This window comes from Lepus europaeus, chromosome 21 (assembly GCF_033115175.1).
Source record: "Lepus europaeus isolate LE1 chromosome 21, mLepTim1.pri, whole genome shotgun sequence".
Classification (NCBI taxonomy): domain Eukaryota; kingdom Metazoa; phylum Chordata; class Mammalia; order Lagomorpha; family Leporidae; genus Lepus; species Lepus europaeus.
In genome coordinates this window covers 44,423,076-44,449,474 of record NC_084847.1, presented here as the reverse complement: position 1 = coordinate 44,449,474, position 26,399 = coordinate 44,423,076, and the positions used below count along the sequence as shown (strand labels likewise).

At 42.6% G+C, this 26,399-nt stretch overlaps 1 long non-coding RNA gene across 1 annotated transcript; it reads right to left on the bottom strand.

Moving 5' to 3' along the window:
• Positions 1 to 820: 820 nt before the first annotated feature.
• On the bottom strand, positions 821 to 13,437 carry LOC133750911 (uncharacterized). Its single transcript, XR_009864743.1, has 6 exons — positions 13,377 to 13,437; positions 8,914 to 9,122; positions 5,538 to 5,787; positions 3,618 to 3,690; positions 2,978 to 3,202; positions 821 to 901 (listed from the first exon to the last, which is right to left on the bottom strand). It is a non-coding gene; the product is annotated as an uncharacterized LOC133750911 (long non-coding RNA).
• Positions 13,438 to 26,399: the final 12,962 nt, after the last annotated feature.

Sequence of the window (26,399 nt, the reverse complement as noted above, 5' to 3'; positions counted from 1 at the left end):
TTTTTTTCACTAAGATCTATTTTCAATGAACTTCAAACACTTAAAATTAATCATGCACTAAGTAAAGAGTTGAACAGAGAGTATGGAAAACATCTGTCTCTCAGCAGATGAAACAAGCACAGTCATCACATTTCAAAGTTTCAATTTCACTTCTATACATTTTAGGTACTCTTTTAGGCACCAAAGATCAGGGAGACCAGATGGTATTTGTCTTTCTGAGACTGGCTTATTTCACAAAGCATCCAATTCCTTGCATATGGTTGCAAATGAAAGCATTGATTTCGTTTTTTTTTTAATGGTGTAATATTCCCCAGTGTACATATAATTTCTTTGTTCCTCAGTTAATGGACATTTGGGTAGGTTCCATATCTTGCTATTGTGAATTGAGCTGTGATCAACATGGGGGTACAGGTAACACTTTCATATGCTGATTTCATTTCCATTCGGTAAATTCCCAGCAGTGGGATGTCTGGTTCATTTACTAAGTCTATATATTCCGATTTCTGAGGAATCTCCATGCTATCTTCCACAGTGGCTGTACCAGTTTACATTCACAACAACAGTGGATTAGGGTACTTTATTTCCCCACATCCTCATCAGCTGTTGGCTTGTTGATTTCTGAATGAAAGCCATTCTAACTGGGGAGCAAGGTAAAACCTCATGATTTTGGTTTGCATTCCCCTGATGGCTAGTGGTCCTGAACACTTTTTCATGTCTCTGTCAGTCATTTGGATTCTGTCTTTTGCAAACTGCTTATTCAAGTCCTTTGCCCATTTCTTAACCGGGCTGTTTGTTTTTTTGTTGCTGAGTATCTTAAAGACTCAAGTCTTTCCAAGAAATCATAACAAATACAGCAGAGAACATCAGGGACCATCCACACTACACATTAAGTCTTCATTTCCTAGGGGAGTTAGTAAAACAATAAAGAAATAAACACAAATAGAACAATCAGCTCATATACTCATCCCACTACTTGAGAACAGTTTGAATACATCAAGCAAATCCAGAAGTAAAGGATAAAATCATCCTCTCTAAATTTTAAGATTCAGGGACTGACAAAAACTGTTAGGAACATCTCCAGCTAGATGCAAAATGTTTAAAACAAGTAAAATTATGATCGAAAATAGGTTTAAAAATAAATAATATTTGCTTCACCAGCAAACCCAGGCATAAATGTATGTTAATGATTCTGAAAATATTTTTTCACCAAAATATATTTTAAAGGAGAATGATTAAGAAAGGAGGAGGTGGGCAGCAGCAGGAGGAGGCAGAGAGAGACTGTCTATCTGCTGGTGAATTACCACACTGCTTTCAAAAGCCAGGCCCGGGGCACACACAAGCCACAAACCAGAAATCCCATCTGTACCACCCACTTGGTAGTTGACATCTAACTACTTGGGACATACACACTGCCTTCCCAGGCCTACTAGTAGGAACCCGGATCAGAATTACAGAATTGCTGGGACTTGATCCAGCCTTCCAACATGGGATACATGTGATGCAATCCATAGCTTAACTCACTGCACAATGCATTTCTCTTCATCAGCAAATTTAAGACAAGCAGTCTCCCCTAGCTTTATTTAAGTCATGTGCACCAAGAAAGCTTAGATTTTTTTTGAGTAGTTATTTCTCCTAATGCCAAAGAGAAACAGAATTATTTGGGGAGGTTACCATAGTGACACAACAAATAAGACGGACAAATCCAGGGCTGGCACTGAGGCATAGCAGGTTAAGTCTCAGTCTGTGGCACCAGCATCTTACGTGGGCACCAGTTCATGTCCTGGCTGCTCCCCTTCTGATCCAGCTCTCTACTAGTGGCATAGGAAAGCAGTGGAATTTGGCCTGAATGGCCGGTCCCCTGGACCCACGTGGGTGACCTGCAGAAGCTCCTGGCTTCAGATCAGCCCAGCTCTGGCCATGGTGGCCAACTGGGGAGAAAAACAGCAGATGGAAGATCTCTCTCTCTCTATGTAACTCTACTTCTTAAATAAATAAATAAATCTTTCCAAAAATGTACAAATGCATACCGCACACAAGAGTTCTCACTCCACAATAATGAGCATGACATGGACAACAAAAATTGTAAAACACCTTATACAAACAACACATATTAGAATACAATTAACCTGCATTCAGCCTTTTGTTGGGGGCAGTGAGGAGCACCTCTGTAATTCTGCTCAGTCCGACCCCTATCTGGAGGAAGTTTCCCTCACAGGGCTAGCATGAGTGTGAAAACTCAGTTTTGGAGAAACCTGAGCATAAGAGGTTCTTGAATAGAATTACATAGAGTACGTAAGAATGGAGGGGAGTGCAGATGATGAATTACATAACACCTCCAAAGATATGAGATAGATATAAGCGGAGGCATTTGGGGAATCTGGGGAGTCAACCACTACATGGAATGCCTGTGCGTCTCTTTATCTCTCACTCTGTCTGCCCTACAAATAATACACAATTATAAAAATAAATATAAATGAAAGGTGTTATTCATTACAAAAGCTTTTTAAATCTACACGTAGGTTTTGCTAACAGGCATATTTCTTGAACTTTTTGAAAGCCGTTCATATATTTGAAAATGTATGCTAAATTTTATTTCATAAATACAGTACAAAAATAGTAACAAAAATTTAACTTAGTGTACAATTCTTATAAGGCTGGACACTTATAATTTTTTTTCACTTAGTAATAAATTAATCAAACAAGGTGTATGTTATTAGCCAAATTTTGAAAATGAGAAAACAACAGCGTAAACACCTGGGAGTTTCAAACTTCTCATCCAAGCAAACAACCAGTAAGTGGCAATTTCACACTCCGATGACCTTAATTCAGGGTCAATCCCACAATCTCTCTTATATGCTGTCGTCTCCAATGTCAAACTGACCCCACGGAGCACTAGAGAAGCCAAGTCGCCCTTTCCCTGCAGATACCCTGGTGACCTCCATCTGGCGGAGAGCTTCCTGCTGTCTTTCAGACCTACCTGTCAAGAGCAGCTGCTTCTTTCCAGGGCTAGTGGGGAAGCTCTGGTTAATGGAGGAAGGGCTGAGGCTGACTTTCCCAGTACCACCATTCGACTGGAGCTCCAGAACTGCAGTCACAATTGTTCACCTAAATACTCTGCTCCAGCTGTCCACAACTCTGAGCTCCACGGCCAGGTGGCTCCACTCATTGCCCAAGACTTGGTGACAGGCATCCAGGCTGAAAGCTGGAAGAAGCAGCATCAAGTCACATATCTCCAAGCATTTACAGAACACTGCCTGCAATATGCCTTTCTACTAAGGACCCCAAGATAATCTCACACAGGCCCACACATCTGTGAGAGAGGTGTCACTATTCCAGCGTGGTATCTGAGGCACACTGGGGCGGCACACAACTAATCTAGAATTTCTGTGGGGGTTAGATTAACCCCCTGCCTCAAGAGCAGGAGTGGGGAATGCTTTCTGGGAAAAGGGCCATTGTGATATGAATGACACAATCTGAGGGTCACACAAAATTATCAACTTAAAAAGTGGGCTCCTATACTAAAATGAATTTCAATTCATGCTGATGGCTAGCTTGACAGACCTCGACGAAATGATTCTGTGGGCACCAGGTGGCCCACAGGCTGATGTCCCCCTCACCTGCTATAGATGCTCTATAGTTGCAAGTGCAGGTTCAGGATTTCAGCAAGACTCTCTTCCTACAGGTCAGTCCCTGTAACCAGGACAAGGAAAGGAGAGGAAAACAGAAAATGATGGTTAGTAGTTAAGCCAAGGGTCTAGGTTTATTCTGAGGCCTCTCTGCGAGATCACATCCTTCCATCAAACCTTGTGTCTTCTCAAACAGGTACTCGGGACACACACAGGGAACTGTGTTCAAAGAGTAAAGGGCCTTTTCACACACAGAGAGGCCCCTGCTAAGGAAATCTCATGAATCTCTTCCAACACAGTTGTCTGGTACATGAAAGAGAGTTGCACATTTTAGACAAATAAATCAAGGGTTTAGTCAAGGGCTACCAAACATCTGGAAAGCTACAGTCACCTACAAGATGTTATTTTGAGGATTGGGGGTGGGGGGCCGGCACTGTGGCGCAGCAGATTATTGCCCTGGCCTGAAGTGCCGGCATCCCATATGGGCGCCAGTTCTAGTCCCAGCTACTCCACCTCCAATCCAGCTCTTGGCTATGGCCTAGGAAAGCAGTAGAATATGGCCCAAGTTCTTGGACCCCTGCACCCGTGTGGGAGACCTGGAGGAGACTCCTCGCTCCTGGCTTTTGATCGGCGCAGTTTTGGCCGTTGTGGCCAATTGGGGAGTGAACCAGTGGATGGAAGACCTCTCTCTCTCTTTCTCTGCCTATGCCTATCCTCTCTATGTGTAACTCTGTCGAGTAAAAAATAAAAAAAAATATTTAAAAAAAAGAGGATGATAGGGAACTTATGTGATCTTTCTTCTAATAAGAACTTTTTAAAATTTATTTGAAATGCAGTTTGAGAGAGAGAGAGAGAGAGAGAAGGAGAGGGGGAGGGGGAGGGATAGATATTCAATGCACTCCCCAAATGGCTGCAATACCCAGGACAGGGCCAGGCCCCACTCAGGAGCCAGAAGCATCCTCTGGATCTCCCATGGGTTTGCAGCGGAACAAGCACTTGGGCCATCTTCCACTGCTTTCACAGGCCATCAGAAGGGAGCTGTATCAGAAACAGTACAGCAGCGACTCAAACAAGCGCCCATATAGGATGCAGGCTCTGCAGGCAGCAGCTTAGCTCACTGTGCTACAGTGGCAGACCCCCCTTTCTACTGCTACACCACTGAACATTTTAGCAAAGGACAAATCCCTTTGTCTTTTCTTTACAGAGAAGGCTCCATGTAAAGCGACATGATCTTCAAACTCATGAAGGTCCTGAACCCACAGATAATGCCTGATATTTGATATTTTGGAAAGCCAACTTAAGTCAGCATTAAATCCATGATTCTGCAGGTTCTTTACATGAGAAAGCACCAACTCCAAGGATAAAAAGGATTAGGAAAAATATTAAGGACTCTATTGACAGGCTACTGTATCTACATTATTTTAGTTTGCACAAAGTCTGTTTCCAAAAATAACAATTGTCTTTCTTTTGGAATTGGGCTGCAGCCCACCAGTGGCTTCCAGTTACTAAACTTGTACACTTGATAGGACTGACTTTTGTGCAGTGTACATAGGTGCAGGGTAGGAGACCGGATTCCCTTTGTAAAATCTCTTGCCTGCTGAAAAAAGAGTGTACCCGTGAATGTCTGTGCCTGGATTCTGAGAGTTACAAAGAGTACGGGGAGCAGAGAAGATACAAATATAACACCACTGAGGCAGCTTTTCCCCTGCCCTTGAAGAGCAATGAAGCCCTAGGCAGGGAGAATTGAAGGATGCACTTAGAAAGGAACACACATGCATGCATCTCCATCATTCTATCCCCACTCTGTGAGCCAAGCACGAGAAGGAGAATGAGTGAAAAGCCTGCCCAGGTAGGAAAGTAATAGACTCAGAATGTGATTCATTTCTGAGGTGGACGCCATTTATACCTTACCTGTGTGTTTGCAGTAAATCTAGGGTGCAGAGGAGCCTGAGGTTAAGTCCACACATATACTCTCCTTCTGAGGTCTCGTCATGTCTCACTGGTCACTGCTGTCCAGCTAGCCAGGCTCCATTTGATACACTTCCAGTCTATGGTACCTCTGGAGGACACACAATGTGCCAGGCTGGTGTAGTGGGAAGACTTGCTTCCAAATGGCTGCTTGGCAATATAGCTGTGAGGGCACGATGGACAGTGCTGTCACCTGGACAGAAACAGATGAGAATCAGGGCAGGATCAGCAAGATGTGTGTAATTCCTAAGAACTGAGACTGGGGATGGGTGGGATGTCAGAGATCCCGCTCCATTGCAGGATTCTCCTTAAATGAGGACTCATAACCTAGACCCTATAACTGTCACAGTTTATATTTCCTCACATGAGTAACCTAGCAGCAACAGAGTTACCAAGTACACAAAGGAAAAATGCAGTGACCTATTCCTTCTCCTACTGTAATTGTTCATGCCAGAGTCCATGTACACTCTAGAAGGACTGCCAAGACAGCCAGGACTGCACCAAGATGAAGATAGGAGACAGGAGCTTATGGGTCCCATATGGGTGCAAAGTGACAAGCACTTGGGCTGTCCTCTTCTGCTTTGGTGAATTAGCATCAAGCAGGATCAGAAATGGACTAGGGACTAGAAATGTGGCATTATGAGTAAGGCCGCCTCCTGCAGGGCCGGCATTCCATATAGGTGCTGGGTCAAGTCCCAGCTGGACGACTTCTGATTCAGCTCTCTGCTATGGCCTGGGAAAGCAGTGGAAGATGATCCAAGTCCTTGGGCTCCTAAACCTGCCTGGAAAGACCCTGAGGAAGCTCCTGGATCCTGGTTTCGTATCAGTGCATCTCCAGCAGCTGTGGCCTTCCAGGGAGTGAACCAGTGGATGGAATGCAAGACTTCTCACTCACTCTCTCTGCCTCTGCCTCTCTGTAACACTGCCTTTCAAATAAATGAATACATCTAGAAAAAAAAAAAAAAGAAGTGGAGTAAATGGGACTTGAACCGCACCCATATGTGATGCCAAACACTGGACCCCCTGTTTTTTAGTTCCTGAACATCTTATTTGGTAAAGAACTTAGCCTTTTTACTGTAATGCAAATTTAAAAACTATCTAAAAATGGATGAAAGTAAGGAAGCACGAAAGGGAGGGACAAAGGTCAAAAGAAAGGAAGAGGTACATTGGGAGAGACAGTGTTGGAAGGAGAGCAGAAAGAAGGGAATGTCACTTTATTTTTAGTATTGTTCTATAAAATATATAGAAGAATTTTTTAACCTAAAAAATAAATACATTCACTGGGGACAATATCAATCTTTAAAGGAAATTTATATAAAATAGGTAACCACTCATATTACAGAAAATTTAATCTATAAAATGTGTATTTTCATAAAATTCTAAACTTGGAAAATCCCATGGCTTTTTTTTTTAATTTTTGACAGGCAGAGTAGACAGTGAGAGAGAGAGAGAAAGGTCTTCCCTTGCCGTTGGTTCACCCTCCAATGTCCACCGCGGCCAGCGCGCTGCGGCCAGGGCACTGCGGCCGGTACACCGTTCTGATCCAAAGGCAGGAACCAGGTGCTTATCCTGATCTCGCATGGGGTGCAGGGCCCAACACTTGGGCCAATCTCCACTGCACTCCCGGGCCATAGCAGAGAGCTGGCCTGGAAGAGGGGCAATCGGGACAAAATCTGGCGCCACGACTGGGACTAGAACCCAGTGTGCCGGCGCCGCTAGGCGGAGGATTAGCCTGTTGAGCCACGGCGTCGGCGGAAAATCACATGACTTTTATAAAAATGTAAGCTTGAAAATCTTTCTGTAGAAATAACGTACAAAGTAAGAGTATAAAAGCTATATAATTCTGAATAAGTGTTACTCAAAAATAACACTGCATTGTGAAAAATAACATCCTATAAAATAAAACATAAAGAAGAATTTGCATTCCTAATAAATGTAACAGTGTGAAACAAAAACACATAGTCTAATGGCTCATAAAAGCAAATGGAAATATCAGAGATGGACGGTATCAAATGAGGAATAGGAAGTACTACAAAGTATACATTCCAACGTAAGGGGAAGATATTTCAAGAACTCACACCTGGTTAAGACCTGCAGGAGTCAAGTCATCCCCAGCCTCCAAACAACAATCAGAGCAAAAACTCCGTGAAAACAGAAGGTTTCACAGAGCTGCCTAGAAGGATATGGAAAACATGCACCACGACAAAGCTGTGCACAGTTCATCAACATGTCTTGAAAGACAACAAATTCACAACTCCTTCTTTCCACAGACTTTTCAAAGTACCTCATGTTGCTCCCTGCATTACATTAAATAACAAGAACAAATGCTGGCACATAACAGAAACATCTTTGAAAGATAAGAAATACACCTTTACCAAGAGAGAGTCCTCTGCCCCAATTCACACTTCTATAAGCTGACCACAAGCCACAAATTTCATTCCAGGCTAGATCAGGTTCTTGTCTTCCTAAGCACAACACCTATCCAGTTTTCTCCCAGATAAGCCTCTCTCCATCCCTGGTATGCCTGACACCTTTCTCGAAGTTTCTTGAATAACCATGCACGCGTACCACAGTCCCTAAGAAAGACCATACTACACTCCTCACCATTTTCTTACCCTCATTTTCCTAAGGTTTATGCCCAGGCACTTTCCCAGGTCTAACACTCAGAGACTCCACCAGTTCTACTAGAAGACCTACTGACTCCTCCCTATTATAACTCTAGTGAGGTCACCTGACCTCCTCCATACACTCCTTCCCTATCCCTATTTATATCATAGGACGGCGATATACAGAAATTACCTGATTTCAGCTCCCAACTCCTTGCATGCCCCAGGTTCTTCCATGGCATCTAACCCTCCACTCCCACTACAAAAAATACCTCCATCCCGTCATTCTTAGCCCCAAAATCTAAAACCCAAACTTTTATTAACATGTCTCTCCAAACCAGACTTCTTAGGTTTTGTACTCTGACTCAACCGCACACACTTTTCCTCCAGGTTTCCCTCCCATTTCCTGGAGACCCAAGGCTTCCCCTCTTACCATGTTCTTTGGCCCCTAATTCTCTGCAGAGCCCTGGGGAACTCATTCCCTAACATCCTATCCACCCCTCTCTCCTTGGTCTCCACTCTACTGAAGCCCACCAGGCCCCTACATTTCACCCCATGCCTGTAGGGCTACCCTACATGACCCTCCCTGTCACAGGATGGAAGTCCACATCACTGTGTGACTGCGTCGCCCAACCCCAGTGGACGGGCAGTCCCTTCCCTTCCCCTTGGACACCCAGGCCATGGCCACCACTGAGGGGGCCACATCTGCTCACCAGTTGCTCCTCTCCGGAAGAAGGCCCAGCTGGGGTTGGGCAGGAAGCCGTGCAGTCTCTGGAAATTGAAGACTGCTTGGAAGATGAGCTTCAGCGTCCACTCTGGGTTAGTTTCACATCCTTTTCCTCTGGGATGGAGGAGGGGAGGCAGACATCCACTTCTGGCTTCCTCATGGCTGAGCTGCTGCCCACCCTCACTGCCGCCAAACCTGCAGATTTGGGGGGAGAATGCTGCTAGAAAAGCCCAGGATTGAGGGTCCTTTGAGGCAGGCCCTGGGCATCTCTCTGTCCATAAGCTTAAACGCAGCTAAACCCTCCCGCATTGTCCAAGCCTACCTTATCGCTCCTGCCAATGCCACCGCCAATCGACAATGATGTTGCTGCCGTGGACATCGCCTATTTCTCCCCGAGGTCTACTGTGCAAGCGCCACCCAACTAACACCCACCCCTTCCTCCCAGGAAACACAGCATCAATGGAAGGGTCCGCATTGCATTGATGAACCAGGGTCAGCGACCTTAGCCCCAAACTGGCATGTGGCCCGGTGCTCATCACGATCAGGAGCACTCCAGGGACATTGTCGATCCCTATCCAGCCGATCAGAAGCTCAGTGCGGAGCTCTCTGGACGTGCGAGCTTACACCCAGCCACTCCCAAATGACACAGCACTCTGTCAAACTGCCTGTGGTCAGGGTACTGAGCAGCGGACACCCACCCAACATCCTTGGCCTGGTCGGTGCCCAAGGCTGCTGCCCGGAGTCAGAGAGCAGGTCTGGTGCTGTGTTACAGCGCATTAAAGCCACGGCATGCAGTGCTGTCATTCCATGTGGGTGCCAGTGTGTGTGCTGTCAACTTCACTTCCAATGCAGCTCCCTCCTAACGTGCTGGGAAAGCGGTGGAGGATGTCCCAATTCCTTGGGCCCCTGAAGCCACATGGGAGACCCAGAAGAAGGTCCTGGATCCTGACTTCACATTGGCTCAGTTTGGCCATCGTGGTCATTTGGGGGGTGTACTCTCTCACTGTCACTCACCTGGTCTCGCTCTTTCTATCTCTATAATTCTTACAAATAAATGAAATAAAACTTTTTTTAAAAAAACCACATTATCAGCCAGCATCGTGGCTTAACAGGCTAATCCTCTGCCTTGCGGCGCCAGCACACCGGGTTCTAGTCCCGGTCGGGGTACCGGATTCTGTCCCAGTTGGGGCACCGGATTCTATCCCGGTTGCCCCTCTTCCAGGCCAGCTCTCTGCTGTGGCCCGGGAAGGCAGTGGAGGATGGTCCAAGTGCTTGGGCCCTGCACCCGCATGGGAGACCAGGAGAAGCACCTGGCTCCTGGCTTCGGATCAGCGAGATGCGCCAGCATCAGCGGCCAGTGGAGGGTGAACCAGCGGCAAAAAGGAAGACCTTTCTCTCTGTCTCTCTCTCTCACTATCCACTCTGCCTGTTCAAAACAAAAACAAACAAACAAAAAAAACCCACATTATCATCTCATTAGATACAGAGAAATAACCTGAAAAGATTCAATCCCATTCATGATAAAAAAAAAAAAACCTCAACAAAGTGGGTATAGAAGGAATAGGCATCAAACTCATAAAGGCTAGGTATGACAACTGTACGGCAAATGGCAGGCTCGATGGGCAAAAAGTGAAAGCATTTTTGTCAAACATGTAACACAAGGATGTCCCCTTTTACCACTCTTACTGAAAGCAGTACTGTAAATTTTCACAAGAGAAAGAAAGGTGAAGAAAGAAATAGCACCTAGATTATAAAGAGAAACTGAAATTCTAACTGCTTACAGGTGACATGATATGATACCAGAAAAGAACTACAAAAATCCACCAAAAACACTGCGAGAACTGGTGAAACAATTAAGTGAAGTCATAGGTTACAAATAAACATACTGTGTAAGCAGCAGCGTTTACACATTAATGATGAACTACTGACTGTAATCAATAAAATTCCCAAGGACAATAAGCACAGAAATATAATGTTTAAACTAAATTTAACGAAAGAATCCAGAGAGCTCTATACTGAAAATCACCATACAATGATAAAAGAAATCAACAAGGACACAACAAATGGAAGGATATCCCTTTTGGTGAATTTGAAGAATCAGCATAATTATAATCTCTATCTTACCTAACGCTACCTAAAGATTCAATTAAATTTTTATCAAAATAGCAATGACATTCTTTACAGAATTACATTAAACAAACCAAAAATTCATACAAAATCACACAAGATCCAGAATAGCTAAGGTGTTCCTGAGCAAAAAACGAAACAAGGCTGGCATTGTGGCTCACTAGGCTAATCCTCTGCCTGTGGCATTGGCACCCGGGGTTCTAGTCCCGGTTGGGGCACCGGATTCTGTTGCTGTTGCTCCTCTTACAGTCAAGCTCTCTGCTATGGCGCGGGAGTGCAGTGGAGGATAGCCCAAACGCTTGGGCACTGCACCCACATGGGAGACCAGGAGAAAGCACCTGGCTCCTGCGATCGGATCAGCACAGCGAGAAGGCCACTGCACACTGCCGGAGAAGCTATTTGGGGGGTGAATCAACGGAAAAGGAAGACCTTTTTCTCTGTCTCTCTCTCTCACTGTCTAACTCTGCCTGCCCAAAAAAAATATTAACCTGGATGCCTCACAGCATCTGAATCAAAGCATTCTAGATATCTACACTAAAGAAAATATCATAGCACTTGCATAAAATGTGACACACAGACCAATGCTACCTATATGAAAAGGATTAATATCAAGAATATATCTGCAAATAAAGAAAGAACAGCAAAAAAATCCAACCAATCCAGTTATGAAATGGCCAAAGGAACTCAACAGACAGTTCCCCATAGATATACAGATGGCCAACAAATACAGAAAAAAAATGTTCAACATCACAAGCTATCAGGGAAACGCAAATCCAAACCACAATGAGATATCAGCTCACACGGACATACTGGCTAAAACCCAAAGGACAGAGAGTCACAATGATGAGGAGGATGTGGGAAAAGGAGAACACTTACACAGTGGTGGTGGGAATGTAAATTAGTGCAGATGCTGTGGAAAAAAGTATGGAGATTTCTTAAGAAACCAGAAACAGACTTGCCATATGATGGAGCAATCCCTCCACTGGCTATAACCCAAAATACATGAACGTATTGTATCAGAGAGATACGTCCACCACAATATTTATTGCAGTATGGTTCTCAGCAGGGAAAACAAGAAATTGTTGAAGACTTCAAACATCATCACTTGAATGGATAAGGATAATTCTCTATCTCTCTCTCTGTACACACACACACACAATGAAACAACCTTACAAATCCCTCTTTCCACAAACTTTTTCAAGGACCCTCATGATGCTCTCTGCATTACCTTAAATAACTAGAACAAATGTGGGCACATGACAGACACTCCTTTGAAATCCAAGTAAAATATATTTACCAAGAGAAACTCCTCAGCCCAACTTCTGACTTCTACAAGGCACAAACCATTCCCAGGCTAAATCAGGTTCTCCATGTTCCTAAGCTCCCTATCAACCCAGTTTTCTTTCAGATAACATCTTCTCCATCTCTTGGTACTCTGGAGAATTTGGTTGAATTTCCTGATTAACTCAACACCAATGCCCCAGTCCTTCCTGAAAATTCTCTCTGCCCACCTATTGATATACCTTCCCTCACTTGTCCTAAGGTTTCTCCCCAGGGCCTGTCCTGGATCTCACACTCTGATACTCCACTAGTTCTTACAAGCAGACCTATTACAGCTCCTCCCTATTACAACTCTCCTCAAAGTCGCCTGCCTTCCTCGCCACAATCCTTCCATTTTCCTTTTCTATTATAGGACGGTGACATACAGACACAAACTGTTTTCAGCTCCCAAAGCCTTGCATGACCCAGGTTCTTCCATGGCATCCAACCCTCCACTCCCACCGCATGAAGTACTTGCAATCCAATCGCCCGTAGCCTAAAAATCTAAAACCAAAACAACTATTACCACATCTCTCCAAACCAGACTTTTATGTTTTGTGCTCTGCGTAAACATTTGACAGTTTCTTCCCAGGTTTCCCTCCCACTGACTGGAGAACCAGTCTTCCTTTCTTAGCATGGTCTTTGGCCCATAATTCTCGGCAAAACACCAGGGAACACATTCCCCAATATCTTATTCACTTCTGACTCTGTGGTTCCTCTATACTAGGAACACTAGACCAACACATTTCTGTCTCCACATGTCTATAGGGCTCCCACCACTTGACCTTCCTTCACAAAGGTTGGAAGTCCACTTTTGCTGTCAGCCTGGATGCACAACTCCAGGACACAGGGTTCCCTTCCCTTCCCTCTGCTCCCCATTGGGCCCAAGGGCTGCCATCCACAGGACGCAGCCACATCTACTAACCAGTTGCTCCTGTCCAGGGTGAAGGCACAGCTGGGTTTTACCAGGAAGCAGAGCAGTCCCCAGAAATGGAAGCTTACCCAGCAGCTGAACTTCTGTGTCAACTCGGTGTCCAGTTTCATATCCATGAAAATGTCTACAATGAAAGTTACAAAACATTAAAGAAATGGAAAAAGACACACAAAAGTGGAAAAATCTTCAATGTTGATTCACTGGGAAAATCAACATAATGCAAATATCCTTTATTCCATAAGCAAATTACAGACATAATAGGATCCCAAGCAAAGGTCAAATAGCATTTTGCCCAGATGGAGAAAAAAAATGCTAAAATTCATATGAAAACACAGAACATCTGAATACTGAAAGCAACCTTATACAGCATTGACAAAACTCAAAGCATCACAATAACAGATTGCAAGACACAGCGCAGGATAGTTACAATGAAAACAGCTTGCTATAGGCAAAAAAAGTGACATATAGAACTATGGAACAGAAAAGAAACACCTGAAATAATGCACACATCTACAACTAATCTATCTTTGAAGAAGGAGGTAAAGATCAATCCCAGGTTCAAAGGACAGTTTCTTCAAAAAATGGTCCTGAGAAAACTGGACCTCCACATACAGAACTATGAAAGAAGACCCATACTTTACACCTTATACAAAAAGCAACTAAAACCCATCAAGGAACTAAACCTAAACCCCATATCATCAAATTACTAGAGAACATTTGGGAAAACTGAAAGACATTGGCGTAGATGCCAGTCGCACAAATAATAAAAGCAAAAACAGACAAATGTGATTTCATCAAGCTGAGAAGCTTCCGTGCTACAAAAGGAATACTCAGCAAACCGAAGAGGCAACCAAAAGAATGGGAGAAAACATTTGCTAACTATGAAACTGATAAAAGATTAATATCCAGAATCTAAAAAGAGCAAAGTGAAGAGGCACCCAAATGAATAAGAGAAAATAATCTGCAAACTATGATACATATAAAAGATTAATATCCACAATCTACAAAGAGTTCAAGGAACTTAACAACAAAACAAAAATTCCATTTAAAAATGGGCAAAAGACTTGAACAGGCATGTTTCAAGAGGGGAACTTCACATGGCCAACAGACACATGAAAAAATGCTCAGGATCACTAGCCATCAGTTTCGCCACACCACAGTCAGAATGTCTCTCATACTGAAATCAACAAATGATAAATGCTGCTGAGGATCTGGCAATATGCTACCCTAATACACTGTTGTTAGAAATGTAACCTGGGGAAACCATTGCCTAAGACAGTATGGAGATACATCAGAAAGTTGAAAATAAATCTACCATATGACTCAGCAATCCTTCTCCTGGTGATTTACCCCTAGGAAATGAAATCAGCAGATTCGAAAGGATTATCTGTACCTCCACGTGTACTGCAGCTCAGTTCACAATAGCTAAGATATGGAATCAAACCTGATGTCCATGAACTGATGACAGGAAGTGGAGAGTCTCCAGAAGTGCAAGATTGCCTGGAGCTGAGGTTCAGAGTCCACTCTGGGTGAGATTCACATCCCAGTTCTTCTTAGCGGGGAGGGGAGGCAGACAGCTGCATCTTGGCTTCTTCACACAAGCCCCTGCCCACCACTGCTACCTCCGAACCCGCGGATTTGCAGGGAGAACACCACTGGGAAGCCTTGGAATCCCGGATCCTTTGAGGCAGGCCCTGGGTATCTCTCTGTCCATAAACTTAAATGCAGCAAATCCCTCCTGCACTCTCCAAGCCTACCGTACCGCTCCTGCCAAGGCCAGCTGACAATGACACTGCTGTGTATATCGCCTACTTATCCCCAAGGCCTACTGTGCAAGTGCCACCCAACTAACACCCACCCCTTCCTCCCAGAAACACAGCATCAGCAGAAGAGGCCACACTGCCTTGAAGAACCAGGAGCCATGGCCTGAGCCCCAGCCTGACATGCCTGCCCTGTGCTCACCATGATCAGGAGCACTCCAAGGGCATCGCTGCTCCCAATCCAGCCCATCAGAAGCTCAAGACAGTGTGGAGCTCTCTAGCACTCCGGGCTGACACCCACCACTCCTGCATGGTGCAGCACTCTGCCAAAATGCCCGTGGTCAGGGCTACTGAATGGTGGACATCCACCCAGCATCCTTGGCCTTGTCGGTTCTTGGGCTGCTGCCAGGTGTCAGACGTGCTGTGCCCCTGACATGGAGGTAGGATATGGACAAATATTGTGTACCTAAATTGCATTTATGAAATGCATGGAATTTGGATATCTTAAATAAAAAACAGTAACTTACGAGAACACCTGAACTGTCTTCTCTTGGTCGTTTCCTAGCCCCTCCCCTATATCAAAATTGTAGTTGACTCAGTCGCTCATCACTTTGTCCCTGTGAACAGACTACCTTGCTGGAAGTCCTAACTTAGAACATTTCATCCCACACTTGCAGAATACACATTCTTCTCATCAGTCCCTGGAATTTTCTCTAGGACACAACATATGATAGGCCATAAAACAAGCCTAGAAAACTCAATAACAGAAATAATTTCACACATCTTCTAGGACCAAAATTTAAGGACTGGCAATCAACAACTCAAGAAACTCTAGAACATAAGCAAACACGTGGAGACCGAACAACATACTCCTGAATGAATGGTTGGTCTTAGGAGAAATCAAAATGAAAATCAAGAATTTTCTGGAAATAACTGTAGGTAACAGTACAACATAGCAAAATGTATGGGACACAGCAAATGAAAGGTTACGAGCGAACTTTATAACAACTTGTGCCTACAACAAGATATTGGAAAGGAATCAAATAAATGAGCTTTTCAATGCATCACAAAACCTAGAAAACCAACATATCACACTCCAAATTAGTAGGATGACAGAAATCATGGAAATTTCAGAAGAAATGAACAAAGTTGAAGTAAAAACATTATAAAAGATCATTGCAGCTGGCTCTGCAGCTCAATAGGCTAATCCTCCGCCTGCGGTGTGGGCACACCAGGTTCTAGTCCCCGTCGGGGTGCTTGATTCTGTCCCAGTTACCCCTCTTCCAGGCCAGCTCTCTGCTGTGGCCCGGGAGTGCACTGGAGGATGGTCCAAGTGCTTGGGCCCTGCCCCCGCATGGGAGACCAGGGTGAGGCACATGGCTCCTGGCTTCAGATCGGTGCAGTTCACCAGCCATAGCGGCCATTTGGAGGGTGAACCAACGAAAAGGAAGACCTTTCTGTCTGTCTCTCTCTCACTGTCTAACTCTGTCCAAAAACAAAAAAAAAAAGATCATTGATAGGAAAATGAGTAGGGAAGTAAAGCAAAGATCAATGAAATGAAAAGGCAAGCCAATGAATAGAAGAACATATTAGCAAACCAGATGTGTGATCAAGGGAGTAATACAAGGAATGCATACCATTAAGAAGCAAAGAATACAACTGAAAATAGACAAAGGGTTGAATCAATGTTTTCAAACACAGAAATACAATGTACCCAGTGGGTATGTAAAGACGTTCTGAACATTGCTATCATCAGCAAAATGCAAATCGATATGACAATGGTCATTACCTCATACCTGTTAAGTGGCTACTATTAAAAAGTTAAAAGATAACAAGTATTGGGCACAATGTAGAGAACAAAGAACACACAGTATTGGAGGGAATCTGAATTGCACCATCCATTATGAAAAGCAACATGGAAGTTCTTCAAATGAAATTAAAAAAGTAACAATCTTTATTAGCCATGAATCCAAAAGAAAATCACCATCTCAAAGAACTCTCTGTACCCCCACATTCACTTCAGCATCATTCACAATTCCACGTTATGGAAATAACCTAAATGTTTGTTGACGGACCCATAAGGAAAATGGGATACACACACAGTGGCATCCTCACCAAACCTTAAAAAGAAAGGAAATACTACTACTTGTCACAAGATGGATCCAAAAGTATGGAACTATAGGACATTACAATGAGTGAAACAAGACACAGAAATAAGAAATACTGCATGATCACACTTACATGTGGAATATAGAAAAGTCAAACTAACACAGTCAGAGAGCAGGATGGTGTTTTTGATGAACTGGGAGCATGAAAATGAAGAGAAGTTAGTCAAAACATACAAATATATGGTTATATATAGCTGGAGCTGGGATGTAAAAGCTTGAGCCTCCACCGGACTGCCAGCATCTCATATGGGCACCACCCCGAGTTCCAGCAGCTCCACTTCCCATTCATCTCCCTGCTAATGTGCCTAGGAAAGCACTAGAAGATGACCCCATGACTTGGGTCCCTGTGCCAAAATGGGAGACCTGGGGCCAGCCCTGCCACTGAGGACATTTGAGGAGTGAAATAATGCATGAGATGAGGTATCCCTCATCCTCTCTCTCTCTCTCTGTCTTACTCTCTTTCTCTGTTTCCTGCTTTTTGTTTTTTTATTTGACAGGTTGAGTTACAGACTGTGAGAGAAAGACAGAGAAAAAGGTCTTCCTTCCGTTGGTTCACTCCCCAAATGGCCCATATGGGTGTTGCTGCACTGATCCAAAGCCAGGAGCCAGGTGCTTCCTCCTGGTCTCCCATGTGGGTGCAGGGCCCAAGCACTGGGCCATGCTCCATTGCCCTCCCAGGCCACAGCAGAGCTGAACTGAAAGAGGAGCAAACAGGATTGGAACCCTGCACCCATATGGGATGCTGACGTTGCAGGCAGAGGATTAACTAAGTGAGCCATGACAGTGGCCTCTGCCTTTCAAATAACTTTTTAAAAATCAAATTTACAATTATGAGGTAAGGTTTTGAAAATCTAATATATACCCCGGGTAACCAGTTCACACAATATTCTATACTTGTAATTTCCTAGGTCAGTATTAAAAAATACTATAAAAATGATAGGAGTGTAAATGAGAGGGCAGGTACGGTCAGAAGAATTACTATGCTTCTAAAGCTATTTATGGAATGAATAAAATATGTATACCTTACATACAAGCTTTCTGGGAAAATACATAAATAAAATGAGATAAATTTTAAAAACACTATAAGAGTGATAAATTTGTTAAGTAGCTTCATTGTACTAATCCTTTCTTAGTGTGTTATAAGTACCAGGAGAGTCGAAAGGTTTGTGTGAAAATGCGATATAAAGATCAGACTCATATCGAAACACACACTACATGCCTTGAATATATACAATTTTTGTTTCTCAGTTATGCTGTAATAAGGCTGAAAAAATAAAACATGCAAAAATAGGTTCCTATAGTTAAAACACACACAAAAAATTAAGGAACTTAGGTTAATACTGTGGGGTTTTAGTAGGCTTCATGGGACAGAAATGATTTTTAAAACATTCATGATTGGGGCTGGCACTGTGGCGTAGCAGGTGAGGCCACCAAATGCAGTGCTGGCATCCCACATGGGCACCGGTTCAAGTCTCAGCTGCTCCACTTCCGATCCAGCTCTCTGCTATGGCTTTGGAAAGCAGTAAAGGATGGCTCAAGTCCTTGGGTCCTTGCACCCATGTGGGAGACCTGGAAGAAGCTCCTGGCTCCTGGCTTCGGATCATCACAGTTCTTGCCATTGCGTAAAACTGGGGAGTGACACATCAGATGAAAGACCTCTCTCTCTCTCTGCCTCTCCTTCTCTGTGTAACTCTGACTTTCAAATAAATAAATCTTAAGAAAACATTCATGAACCTGACTAAACTAGATTACAGGTGGTTTATATCTTGAAAATAAAGATTCAGGATTTCTATCAAGAGAATACTTAAGCCAATATCCAAGTAACATATTACACTGTCACCTCACCTCCCTCAAACTGAGAATTCAGAAATAGAAAATGAAAGGAAGTGTATCTGAAGGAGACCAGGAAAGTGAAAAGTGAAATGAGAATTATAAATTACTACATGCTATTCTCCCACTGACGGGTGTACATTCCTATGTGCATGTAACATAGGTACATATTATAGGCAGGCTGAGAATTAATCCAATTAAACTATGGAACTGAAAATGCAGGGCCTGCTTCATCAGAATGTGACCAGTGACACTGCAACTGGACCAAACTCAAGAGAGTATACTCCCTGCTGTCCAAATTCCTACTGGATTTAACTTGAATTTGTGTTTTGTAAATGAAGTCTGATAGGAAGATGGGGCAAGTGCTGGGGCTTGGAGCTAGGGGGCACACGCACAGTTTGATCTCTGACTCACCGGGACAGGTCTTGGTCAGTCCTCAGGTTCACTGCCCTAAAAAGCCTTCCACTTCCCATCATTGGTGACCACTATGGCCCTTGGTTCAAAGCAATAGTTGGTTGTGGGCACATTATCTTTAGAGAACATACGTTTGGGGAGGCACCATGGTAGTTTCTCATCTAAACTCAATCTAAATTCCTAGGCTTTCCATATTTAAATGCATGACAATTTTTAAACAACACAATCTGCATTTTCAGTTCCTAATAGGAGCTACACATTATGGAGTTAGTTCTGTCAAGGTTTAGAATTTACACTTTCTTATAATTTTCACAATGACATTCTTTCAGTTTATTTTATAATCACAAGAAAAGAAGGAGGAAGGAGGGCAGGATGCTGGGGGGAGGGAGGGAAAGGTGAGAAGTATCACTACACTCCTCAATCTGTGTAGATGAAATATATACGATCACCTTTATATAAATAAAAATTATTTTAAAAAATTTAGCTGTGAAAACTGCAAGATGAAATATAGAAACAAAATGGAGATACCATGTATTTAAATTGAAGAACAAACCAAAACAAAACAATACCAAACAGAAACAGATGAATAGACCAATGGAACAGAATAGAAACACCAGAAATCAACCCAAACATCTACAGCCAACTTATATTTGATCAAGGATCTAAAACCAATCCTTGGAGTAAGGACAGTCTATTCAATAAATAGTGCTGGGAAAACTGGATTTCCATGTGCAGAAGCATGAAGCAACACCCTTACCTTTCACCTTACACAAAAGTCCACTCAACATGGATTAAAGACCTAAATCTATGACCCAACACCATCAAATTCTTAGAAAACACTGGAGAAACCCTGCAAGATATCGGCACTGGCAAAGACTTCTTGGAAAAGACCCCAGAAGCACAGGCAGTCAAAGCCAAAATTAACATTTGGGATTGCATCAAGTTGAGTAGTCTCTGTACTGCAAAAGAAACAGGAAAGTGAAGAGGTAACCGACAGAATGGGAAAAAAATTGCAAACTATGCTACAGATAAAGGATTAATAACCAGAATCTAAAATGAGATCAAGAAACTCCACAATATCAAAACAAACAAGCCACTTAAGAGATGGGCCAAGGACCTCAATAGACATTTTTCAAAAGAGGAAATCCAAATGTCCAACAGACACATAAAAAATGTTCAAGATCACTAGCAATCACGGAAATGCAAATAAAAACCACAACAATGTGTTACCTCACCCTGGTTAGAATGGCTCACATTCAGAAATTTACCAACAACAGACTGGTGAGGATGTGGGGAAAAAGGGACACTAACCCACTGTTGGTGGGGATGCAAACTGGTTAAGCCACTATGGAAGTCAGTCTGAAGATTCCTCAGAAACATGAATATTACCGTACCATACAACCCAGCCATCCCACTCCTTGGAATTTACCCAAAGGAAATCAAATTGGCAAACAAAAAAGCGGTCTGCACATTAATGTTTCTTGCAGCTCAATTCACAATAGCTAAGACCTGGAATCAACCTAAATGCCCATCAACAGTAGACTGGATAAAGAAATTACGGGATATGTACTCTATGGAATAATATACAGCAGCAAAAAACAATGAAATCTGGTCACTTGCAACAAAATGGAGGAAACTGGAACACATCATGCTGAGTGAAATAAGCCAGTCCCAATGGGACAAATATCATATGTTCTCCCTGATCAGTAACAACTAACCAAGTACCAAAAAGAAAACCTGTTGAAGTGAAATGAACACTATCAGAAAGTGACTTGATCACCCCTTGCCCTGACTGTTGATGTACAATGTAAAACTTTATCCCTTTTAGTATTTTTTTGTTTGTTCTACTTAATACTATTGGTTGAATTCTGTATTTAATACACTATTATTCTTAAGTGTTGAAACTTAACTGAAAAGTGATCCCTGTTAAATATAAGAGTGGGAATAAGAGAGGGAAGAGATGTACAACCTGGAACATGCTCAATCAGATTTGCCCCAAATGGTAGAGTTAGAAACATACCAGGGGATTCCAATTCAATCCCATCAAGGTGGAATGTACCAATGCCATCTCACTAGTCCAAGTGAACAATTTCAGTTCACATTTAATCTTAATGTTAGGACTAAAAATCAAAGGGATCACTTAAACAAGACTAGTGTCTGCTAATACTAACTGATAGAATAAAAAAGGGAGAGATCGATCCAACATGGGAAGTGGGATACACAGCAGACTCATAGAATAGTGGATGTCCTAAACAGCACTCTGGCCTCAGAATCAGCCCTTAAGGCATTCGGATCTGGCTGAAAAGCCCATGAAAGTATTTCAGGCATGGACAGCCAAGACACTTTGGCAAAAAAAAAATGACCTAAATGAAAGATCTCTGTGAGTGAGATCCCAGTGGAAAGAACAGGTCATCAAAGAAGGAGGTACCTTTCTCTGAAGAGAGTAGACAACTTCCACTTTGACTATGACCTTGTTGAAATAAGATCAAAGTTGGCGAACTCAAAAGGCTTCCATAGCCTTGGCAACTCATGACTAGAGCCTAGGGAGATTACTGACGCCATAAACAAGAGTGTCAATTTGTTAAGTCAACAACAGGAGTCACTGTGCACTTACTCCTCATGTAGAATCTTATCTTAATGTGCTTTCCATTGTGATTTAATGCTATAACTACCACTTAAACAGTATTTTTCACTTTGTGTTTCTGTATGGGTGCAAACTGTTGAAATCTTTACTTAATATATACTAAACTGATCTTCTGCATATAAAGAGAATTGAAAATGAATCTTGATGTGAGTGGAAGGGGAGAGAGAGCTGGGGGTGGGAGGGAAGTTATAGTGGGGGTAAGCCATTGTAATCCATAAGCTGTACTTTGGAAATTATATTCATTAAGTAAAAGTTAAAAAAAAGAAAAAAAAGCCAAAAAAATAAATCAAATAAAATAAAAATACAAAAAATTTTTAAAAATACCAAAATATTAAACCAGGATGCTCACAGCAGTATGGCAGGGCCTTCCTCGTGGAATGAGCAGTAGCACAGGTCTACAGCATCTTAGTCACCAGGGTGGAGCCTCTGCCAGGCTTAGAGGTGCTCACTCTGGACTTGCTTCACTGGATCAATAGGTGGTGATGTCTTCACTAATCAGGTTGCTTTAGAACCCATTTTCATAAATGGCACGACCCCAGCAGATATCATGAAGAATTTTGCTGAAAAACTGTGGGTCCTATTACATTTATCATGGTATCTCTATGTACCTCAAAAAATTAGGGGTCTGCAAAGAATTACTCAAATTCTACCTACACAGAGCACAGGGCTATAGACCATGAACATTAGTCTACCACAAGAATATTTCTTGTGGACAGCACCGTGGCATAGCAGAAAAAGCCTCTGCCTGCAGTGCCGGCATCTCATAAGAGCACTGGTTTGAGTCCCCACTGCTCCACTTCAGACCCAGCTCTGTGATATGGCCTAGGAAAGTGGAAGATGGCCCAAGTGCTTGGGCCCCTAAACCCACAGAGAGACCCAAAAGCAGCTCTGGACTCCTGGCTACATATCAGCTCAGCTGCGGCAATTGCGGCCCTATGGGTAGTGAACCAGCAGACTGAAGACCTCTCTCTCTCTTTCTCTCTCTCTGCCTCTTCCTCTCTGTAGCTCTGCCTTTCAAATAGATAAATAAATCTTTAAAAACCTTTCTTTCCCCATTTGACACTCACATGCCATCTTCCACAGTGATCAGGTGGGAAAATCAAGCAAGGTGATTCATTATTGTAGGAGGGGTTACCAATCACACAGAGCTCAGTGTTTTTTGAAGCAGCAATTTTAAATTTAACATCATATGTAAGAAAATGTTTACAAAGTTTAAATGTTTTTGAAAGAAGCACCCTGAAAACTACACATATACCAATTCATTGAAGGATTTCCTGGACTCCATGCTTATTCTGTCACGACAGCACTTCAATAGAAAGCTCTAAAATATTTGCAAAAATAAAACTGCAAGTCAGTTTTATTTTTCGCATTCATAATTATTGCGGCCTACATAACTCACAAACAAAACTGTATAAAGGTGAAACAAAGACATTGTTTGTAGGAAACTCTCCATCTAGTTTTCCCCCATAGATCTGACTTTAGTTAAACAGAGGAAAAGCATCTTAATATGTTTGGCATAAACTACTCTAATTTTGGAATTTCCCCAGAAAGTTTCTATATTTTAACTTCTTAGTAGTGCACTAGTAGTTGCTAGCCTAGGATTTTTGTGAGAGATGCTAAAGTTTTATGGTGGTCACAGCAGCAGAGGTATGGAAAACGTGACAGAATTGAGACATAAAAGCGAAAAGCAAAAGAAATCCATATTCATGTGGCTTTGAGAAGGATGTAGGGACCAGCCAGCCTTTGAGATGCCTGGTGATTGTTATCCGAGAACATCTGTGGATTGAGAGCATGAGAAAACATAAGAACAGATTTTTCTTGGTTTGTTGTGTGTGAAGGAAAAGAATTATGGAATCAAGGAATCAAGTTTGAAAATAGCCAAAACGAGAAAACCATGGGCAACATAAATAGGTGTAGCTAATGATGGGAGAAACAGCCTGTACTGAAACACAGTACAGAGACAAGGCTGTCTAGGATGGAAAGAACAGTGAGAACAAACACTTAGACAACACGGGGTCATTTCAACTTCTGGATTTGAACAATCAGCACTAACAGGAACAGCAACAGTGGATAACGAGGAAACTGGAACATCCATGAGGACGTGCACCAAGGGGCTGTTTCTGAGTAGTCACTGGTCAGCATCTCATAAGATGAGGATCAAGGAATGATCCTTGGGTGTCAACACTAGCAACTGCTAACCAGAAGGAAGGAAGACTTAATTCACCACACACTGTGAAGAATCAAAGCACAAAACACAATACCTACAGATTTTGAAATTTTGTGTTATTTAAAACACAGGGACAAATAGGGATTTCATTTCATCAACCGATGTTTTAGAACCAATTATATGGCAACCACTGTGGATACTGTGCAGAAACGATGCCCCTGACTTCTCATATCTAAAAATGATCTAAAATATAATAATCCAAATGATTTCAATATTTCATATTTCAAAATCTAAAATTTAGAAGTAAAAAGAACCTGTATTGAGTTATTCAGAACCTTATAGTTTTATAACTGAAACAAATATACTTAGGAAGTAATGCTTCCCTCTCAAAATTTCGGTGCCATCCTCGGATCTAGGTGCCTCTGATGATACACAGAGTCCCTATATGCCTAGATAATGCAATAATATGACTGGGATATGTAAATTTTACATGCTATGTCTTCCCATATAACCATATTCGTTAACACAATAGAACAATGTATTCCTCAGGAACTTTTTCATAAAATTAGGGAAACACTGGATATCACAGAGGCAGAATCAGAATTCAGTGGGGCAATGACAATATAGAACCATCTTTTTGGGTTTAGCAGTCAATGCTATCACTGCTGTTTTGCAGAACCTTCAATGAAACTGAGATAAACTATCTTAGCAAATTAGGAAAAACAGGAAGCAAAGCCTGTGAGCAGGAACTTCCTTGCTAGATGACCAGATCCATTTTCTCAGCTCCTATACACTAAGTAGAACTATAAATCCAGAAAATCAAACAAGAGACCTGGAAATTAACACAGACGCTGGGCATCTAAATTGCCCACCCAAAAGAAGATGACTCACCTGCTGGTTCACCCATCCTGGCATCAGAATTCAGCCAGGCAGGCTCACACCTCCTGGAACTGTACATGATACCTCCGAGCACATGTACGTTTTACAATATACAATTTAAAATCTATTTAGAACATATGATATGGAACTTATACAATAAAAATTTATAATATAAAATAAAGTATTCGATTTATAACGTACAATACAGTACACAATTTTTTCTTCCTTACCCCTGGCTCCTGCAGGCTCAAGTGTCCCCTCCTTGTGTCCAGGGCTGGCATATGATAGGCACAAACATTTCAAAAAGACTCACCAGGCAAAGACAGACAAACCTGAGGGTCCTATTGAATCCACTGCCACTCCTCCGACAATAGCAGCCTGGCCTTTCCTGCAGCTGTTGCTCTTGGCTGCTCACCTCCTTGTTCTTATGGCCAGGGCTTAGTGCATGTTCCAATGAAGAACTCCACGATGCTGGACACCAAGAAGAGAAAAGGGAAACAGCATCACTGAGCACCATTTTTATTCAACGGCATACATCAATACTGACTGTCCATTCAGAAAACAAGGACCAAGCCTGCACAGGCTTGCACAGGGGGTGTGGCTTCAGGCTTCTCCTGAGCTCCTGCTGTCTGTCCCAAGTAGGCAGCGAGGCCAGGCTCCAGTGCAGCGGGCCACAGGTCGATTGTTTGTTTCACTTCTGTCATGGAATTTATTCCACCATTTGATTTAACATTTGACAAGCATTTTTCTCTTTAGGTACAATACATACGCATCTGCTTTTTCTCCTTAGAGTGTTCAAAGAAAGTGAAATTGTTTTTATAGAACTCATGCATTGGGAGTGGTGGTTGTTTTTCAACTACTGGCTTACAGAAAGAAAACAAGTATGGGATGCTGGCACTGCAGGTGGTGGCTTAACCCACTGCACCACAACACTAGCCCCTACCCACAGAATTTTAGAAGCCCAATGATTCAAAAAATAGATTGTCCCATATGTGGAAGGAATGAAAATGTATAGTTTCAGTAAGTCAGAATTATTTTTTATTGCAGAAAACAAGAAAATACAAAGATATTTCAACTACGTGATGAGGTGTCAGATATCACACAAATGGTTCATTTAGCATCATCATTACCACAGCTGTATCTTTTCCTCTAGCAACTGGTTTAGACACTTGCTTTAAATTTGTGGCCAGCCTTGGAAAGCTGGAAATCTTGATGCCAAACAGATGAGA